Source organism: Hylobates moloch, unplaced genomic scaffold, assembly GCF_009828535.3.
Source record: "Hylobates moloch isolate HMO894 unplaced genomic scaffold, HMol_V3 SCAFFOLD_1, whole genome shotgun sequence".
Taxonomy (NCBI): domain Eukaryota; kingdom Metazoa; phylum Chordata; class Mammalia; order Primates; family Hylobatidae; genus Hylobates; species Hylobates moloch.
Genome location: NW_026652276.1, coordinates 156,816,966 through 156,824,065, shown reverse-complemented (window position 1 = coordinate 156,824,065; position 7,100 = coordinate 156,816,966).

Here is a 7,100-nt window from a genome sequence, read left to right as displayed (position 1 = left end):
GAGTTTACTGGAGTTGTAAGATTCTAGCCACACCAACATCAAAACAATACACTACATGAATTTGAGAAATTTCGTTTCCTTACAATTACTTCATAAATTCCCCCAACTTTTCTCACACTTGAATTAGTAACTAGGCTCTGCAAGAAAATGACACCGATATTTAAAATAACAGCAACAGCAGGAGCAGAAGCAACAACAAATGAACTGCTACCCTATCCTTTTCCCTCTCTGAACACTAACTTAAGACCAGAGGTAAAAGCCACCATCCTTGCCTTGATCCTGATCTTAAGGGGGCGCTTTCAGTATTTCACCACTATGCTGTCTGTCGGGTTTCGTAGAGGTCCATAATCAAGTTGAGGACATTTTCCTCTAGCCATAGTTTGCTATGAGTTTTAGCAGAAACAGATTTTGAATTTTGCAAATGCTTTCACTCAGTCTATTGAGATGATCATTTATCTTTGTTTCTTTTTTAGTTAATTAGTATCTGAATCATATTGATTTATTTTGTCATTAAAAAAAATTTTGCTTTCATGGCATAAACCCCACTTGGTCATAATATTCTATCCTTTTGTTATATTACTGGTTTTAATTTGATAAAATTATTTTAAGAATTTTTGCATCTATACTCATGAGGGATATTTATGGTGAAAAAGAGGCAGGGCCAGCACTGGGATTCAGATGCTGGGGGCTGAACAGAAAACCGAGGTGCTAGAGATTTATGACTTGGTGTTCATGGCTCATAGTCCAGGACCTTTTCAGTGTTGCTGCAGGATGTACAAAAAAAGACAGTGTAGAATTGGCCCAAGGACCTTATTTTGCCAAACCCTGTTCTGTAATAACAATCAAATACATTTAAAATTTATGTTAAATTGAATAGATTAAACAATGCACATGAATAATCTTCAAATTACTTATTAATATAAGCAATTTTTAAAATCATATATGTTGTTTTACATTTGTCCTTCATGAAGACGGGCTGTTTCTTGAAAACAAATACTAAACACTTGGAGAACTTAAATTTCTTTTTCTTTTTCAAATTCAGTTTATATATATTATACATCTTTCTGGAAATATAAACCTAGCACGAAACACATTTAGTAAATATTGCTGAATGAAGAAATGCATTTTTATCCATTATTTGAGATGGCAGAAGACAAAAGACATAAATCTAAATACCTAAGTGGGTATGCAAAACATAAAGAGTAACATCAAGCACTACAGATAAGCAAAAAGGACACAAAATCTTGTTTTGTTTTTTTTTTTGAGATGGAGTCTCACTCTGTTGCCCAGACTGAAGTGCAGTCACTCAATCTCGGCTCACTGCAAGCTCCGCCTTCCGGGTTCATGCCATTCTCCTGCCTCAGCCTCCAGAGTAGCTGGGACTACAGGCTCCCGCCACCACGCCCAGCTAATTTTTTTGTGTTTTTAGTAGAGACGAGCTTTCACCGTGTTAGCCAGGATGGTCTCGATCTCCTGACCTCGTGATCCGCCTGCCTCGGCCTCCCAACATGTTGGGATTACAGGCGTGAGCCACCGCGCCCAGCCCAAAATCTTGTTATTTACAAAACCTAACAAGTTCAAAACTCAAAACAGATTAAGGTCAACAAGATGATAGACAAAATTTTATCCAAATAGTTTTAAATAATGGTTTTCTTTTCATGCTGTAGATGGTTGTGCATAGGGAGACTCAGAGCTCAAAAGTAAGGATGGTTGGAAGATAAGAACAAGCCACATTTATTTCATATCCCTATCTGTAAGAACACAAGAGCTGGAAGTATGGGCTAATGAATGTTGCTTGGTTTTCATTAAAAAAAATTACACTGTATTTCAGACTTTGTTATTGATTAATAATGACAAAGCTGTTGCCATAGATTTTAAAAGTTGGAGGGACAGTTTCTAGAAAGGGATCTCTTTTACAGTAGCAGAAAGATACATGAATAATATCCCACCTACAACACTATTGACTTACAGGGATTAAAATGTCCAATTAACAATTCCAACAGAAGAAGCGCAGTTTGAAACCGAACTCATTTCGAGTAATGAGAAAACACGCGCAATATTCTAGGAAGTAACGATCACAGTCATTGACTCCATGGTCAGCTGCATTCACTATAAGATGTTTGCCAATATCACATCTCGAAGATAAAACTTTTTTTTTTTTCTTTAAGACGGAGTCTCGCTCTGTCACCAGGCTGGAGTGCAGTGGGCTCACTGCAACCTCTGCCTCCCAGGTCCAAGCAATTCTGCCTCAGAATCCCAAGTAGCTGGGACTACAGGCACACCCCACCATGCCCAGCTAATTTTTGTATTTTTAGTAGAGACAGGGTTTCACCATGTTGGCCAGGATGGTCTTGATCTCTGGACCTCGTGATCCACCAGCCTCAGCCTCCCAAAGTGCTGGGATTACAGGTGTGAGCCACCGCACCCTGCCAGATTAAACTTCTTATATTACTGGAGTTAATGACTTGCAAATAACATATCTCAACTGAAGCTATCTTTCAGTTTAATTAAATGAGGATTTGAGCTAAAGATTTTAATGCCCTTGTAATGCTTCTTAAATATAATAGATATTCAGTAACCAAAAATTTCTTCTCATTTCCCCTCATATTTCTATTCAATTAAACATATAGAAATTATCCTGTTACCTTTGTAGAAGCTTAGAACATGGTGACACTCTTTGCCTTAAACAGAAGGATACCAGGGCTATTTACATTAAGGCTAAAAAGAAGGGGACTGGTGGTCTATAGTAAAAAATGAAGTGTTTTTCTTTTTGAATTTTGGTTAATTTTTTTTAATATTTTGTCTAACTGTAATAAATGCATCTCTACCATATTATATGGATGTATTTTTAAAATATCTTTAAGAAAACATGGTAGGTCTTCATGTAGAAAAAACTGAAGTATCTTTTCTGTTGAAATTGTGCTCATATTTTTGCAAAATATTTTAGCTAATTATAATAGATACATATTTTGTATATAATATGCATCAATTTTTACAAGTTTTTTTGTGAAGACATGGTATTTCTATTAGAAAAAAAGAAAGCCATTCAATACTCTTGAGTGTTTTTCCATGATACGACTTCATAACTTGGGTCTAATATTCATTTTAAAATGGTATGATGGGTGGGAGCGTAGCACTCCATTTTTACAAATTAAATGAACCATAATAAAATAGATTAAAATTAACTGGATAATTAAAAAGGCAATATCATATCCTAAACAGTTAAGTATTGCACTTAATTTTTTTAAGTTGCAGATGTACTTCCCATATACAGACAGATTAAGTTTTTGCAAAACATAATATGTGGAAAATAAGAGCAAACCACTTTTCATTTAATATTCCAGTCAGTATAAAATACCAAACAGTAAGAACAAATGCCTAAGGAGCACGGGTGTGTGTGCGTGTGTGTGTGTGTGTGTGTGTGTTAACTGAATTGTATATTAAGCTAAGTTTTCTTTGACTAGATTGAAGGAGTTGAGAAGGGGTTCCTTTATAGAGATAAATGTAGCAATCCCTTTAAGTGGCAAAAGGGATTGTAAAAGAGTCAGTGTCTGATTATCCTTTCTACTAGTTAGGATTCCCTTGCTGCTTGGAAGCCTAAGAGGGTCCATTAGAAGTTTCTGACAGCAGGCTGAAGGAGCCTTAAGACACAGAGTATCAGCAAAAAAAAAAAAACTAAAACAAACAAACAAAAACTGACCAAGGAGAGGACGGCACAGCTGCCCGCATGCAAAGGAAAACTAAAGACCAGTGGAGAAAAGCGACCATTGCAAAGGCAGGAATAGGGCAGGGCGGCCATCGGCCAGGGCCAATCATCAGATCTAGACATAAAGGTGGACAGGAACTTTCCACACATCATCTAAGAGTTACAGCCTCCCACCTCCACCACAGGCAGCACCCTTCTCCCCACAGCTCCCACCCTCCAATCCCACCAGCCTTTGCCTCAAAGCCAGGGGCATCTGCACCAGCACCCAGGCTCCTCCAGTCACCACTGCTGCCCTGGTGAGAATCAAAGAGGTCACAGTGCCAGGGCTGCCAGGACAAGGAGGATGGGCCACTAAGGCCCCCTCAATCTGTTTCCCTGACGTTTCAGCTTGTTCCTGCTAAACCTTCAGGGTAGCTGTGGCTAATAACTCTTTGGCTCAGCAGGCCCTTCCCGTGGACAGCGACGTAGCCTTTGTGCTGCCCCTTCCTGACTCCTCCCTCCCTCCTCCCTCCCTCCCCAAGCTGCAGCAGCCCACGTGCCCTGTCCCTCCTACAGTTGATTCCAGCATTAGGTCCGGCTGGCCGTGCACAACCAGAGAGAACACTCACAGGATGTACCTTGACACCTCTGAGCTCGGAAAGTAACAAGTGTTTGGAGAAGAGTTGGTGAGTTGGTTTTTTCAGAAACTACAGAGGTGCCCCTATCATCCCTGCCCACACATCCTTAACTGTCTTATCTCCAGTTCTTGATTGTCCATGAAAATGACCGTGATTCTCAGAAGGTGCTCCCGCTACCTTCGGTCTCAGTGAGAAAGATGGGAGGGAGAAGACATGCTGTTTGATTCTATTTCTATGTCATTGTTGCAATGGCAATACCATCTGGTCAGAAACTTTCTCTGCAGCATTCACAGGATTTTAGAAATGAAAGGAGCCACTTGACTCTATCCAACTTGTGTAATCAGTCACCACTTATATGATGATGTTTCCAGAGCTCTCAGCTCAAACCTCTCTCCTAACTTCATACTCATAGATTAAAATTCTTGTTGAAGAGCTGCCTCCTAGTCTCTCAGACCACAATATGTCCAACCCTGGGCATATGTCCAACCCTGCACCATTCACACAACTGCTTGAAAAACTTCCCTTCATAATTTTCTATTGCAGGAATAATTCCCTCATTTCTCTTAAACTGGAAGCCTTCAGGTCATCCTTGCCTCTTTTCATTGCAGCTCTCACTGCCTGGCAGTCCCCAAAACCTCTGTGCTCCCTTAACATCATTCAATTCCATTCATTTTCTTCCCTTCTGATACTGCATGGTTAGGCCACCATAGCCTCTCATCTAGTTTACAAACAGTCTAAATTTTCTTCTTGCTTTTGCCCACATTCCTGTTGAAAAGCTACCAGTTCATCCCCATTGCCCTTTGCATAAGCCCCATGTCCAAAAACTACAAGACTCTTCAGAGTGGTCCCATCTCCAGTTTTGTTATTTTTTCCCACGAGAATATACCACTTTTCCCACACTCAACAACTTTCAGTTCTCTAATCTGGTCAAGCTCTTCCTCATATCTTTTATATAGTGCTTCCCAGGCCAGAAGGCTTTCTGTTCCTTACCTTTTACCTGACTATCACCTACTCAGGCTTAACTCTCAGCTGAGATATTAGTTTTTCCAGTCTTTTCTTGACCCACCAACAAGGACTCCCATAGCACCATATACCTAACATTTTCAGCTCTTACCTCTAACGACTGCATGAAAATTCCCCATTTCCCCATGTCTTTACTCCACTGAATAATGAGAGGTCCTTGAAGATAGAGATTATGTTTAGTCAAGATGTTATTCCCAGGGAATGGCTCAGTAACTGAGTCACTGATGACCCTAAAACAAAAAAATTGGTCTGATAAAATTGAATCTGGTAAAACTCTGAATTGTGTTGATAAGGAATACAAGGGTGTGAATGGATACAGTTATTCAGCAGGTTGTAGTGGAGTTAGAAATAAGGCCCATGATTGGTCTTACTAGACAGAGTTGCTTCCACAACCCCCTAAGCTGAGAGACCAAGCTTAAAAACTCAGCCACTTTGTTCTCCAACTTTTTCTCTTAAATGTTTAAAACAAACAAGAGTTGGTAGGGATGAATAAATTTATGAAATAGATTTTGGTCATAGTTTCACAGATGTATACATACCTCCAAATTAATCAAGTCATATACATTTTTTAAAAATCCAGCTTTTTTGCATGCTAATCATAACTCATACATCAACAAAACGGCTTTGAAAAAGGAGAAAACCTAAGTTGATAAACAGTTATTGCCAAATGGCTCTATCAATTACAAAATAATAATTAAACAAGTTCTCAAGAATTTGTCTATTGTTTTTCAACTCACACTACAATCTATTGCAGATTAAACTTGTTTAGCAGGACACAACTCAGTGGTATTATGTCTATACTATAGAATATCAGATGCTAAAAAGGTGCTATAGACCATCCACCTTAATCCATTCACTTGACAGATTAGAGAATTGTGATTCATTCATACTCCTTTCTGTAACTGCAATGTATTGCACTGTGAGGTCAAATGTATCAGATGTCCTCATACTGCTATTTCTTTGTTTATCCTATTTCTTCTTCCTAAGATACCTTTCCCAGGATTTCTTACTGACAAGACCCTTTAATGAATCAACAGAAATAAATCCAGTGTTGAAGAAGTTATAAGTTCCATGCCAAAAGAATTGGTCTCCACAGAGTCACATTCATTGCTCTCTATGCCCCCTCATTGTTGGACCCATTAATCTTCATTCATGCTTGCAGGGTGATTGCCAAGCTGTATTTTAATAAACTTTAACATGACTCTTTCCAACATAGAAAATGATTTATTTCTTGCAAATATATAAAAGTAATACTGACAGCTTGTGTTCAAAAAGAAATACTGTTGAACAGACAGCCCTAGAGCTATAAAGCAAATATGACACTTTTATAAGGATTAATCTCAGTTGTACTCTGCTAAGTGAAGCTAGACAGACTCAAATGGCTACATGCTGTTTGATTCTATTTCTATGTCATTGTTGCAATGGCAATACTATCTGGTCAGAGAACAGATGATTAGTTGCCAGGAGCTGGGAGTAGGGGATATGTTGAGTCCAAATGGGCAAAGAGGGACATTTTGGGGTAATATATGTCTATCTTGTTTGCAGAGTTCAGTACACACTGTTTATGTTTATGAACACTCTCAGAACTGTATACCAAGAGGATATATTTATTGTATGAAAATTATTGTATGTTAAAAGAAAAAATAAAAATAAATAGACAGCAGCCACATCGATGATTCATACCCATAAACCAGAATCTTACTTCTGCTTAAACTATCCAGCCCTGCAAGGGTGAGGGAATTGGAGAAATTTGC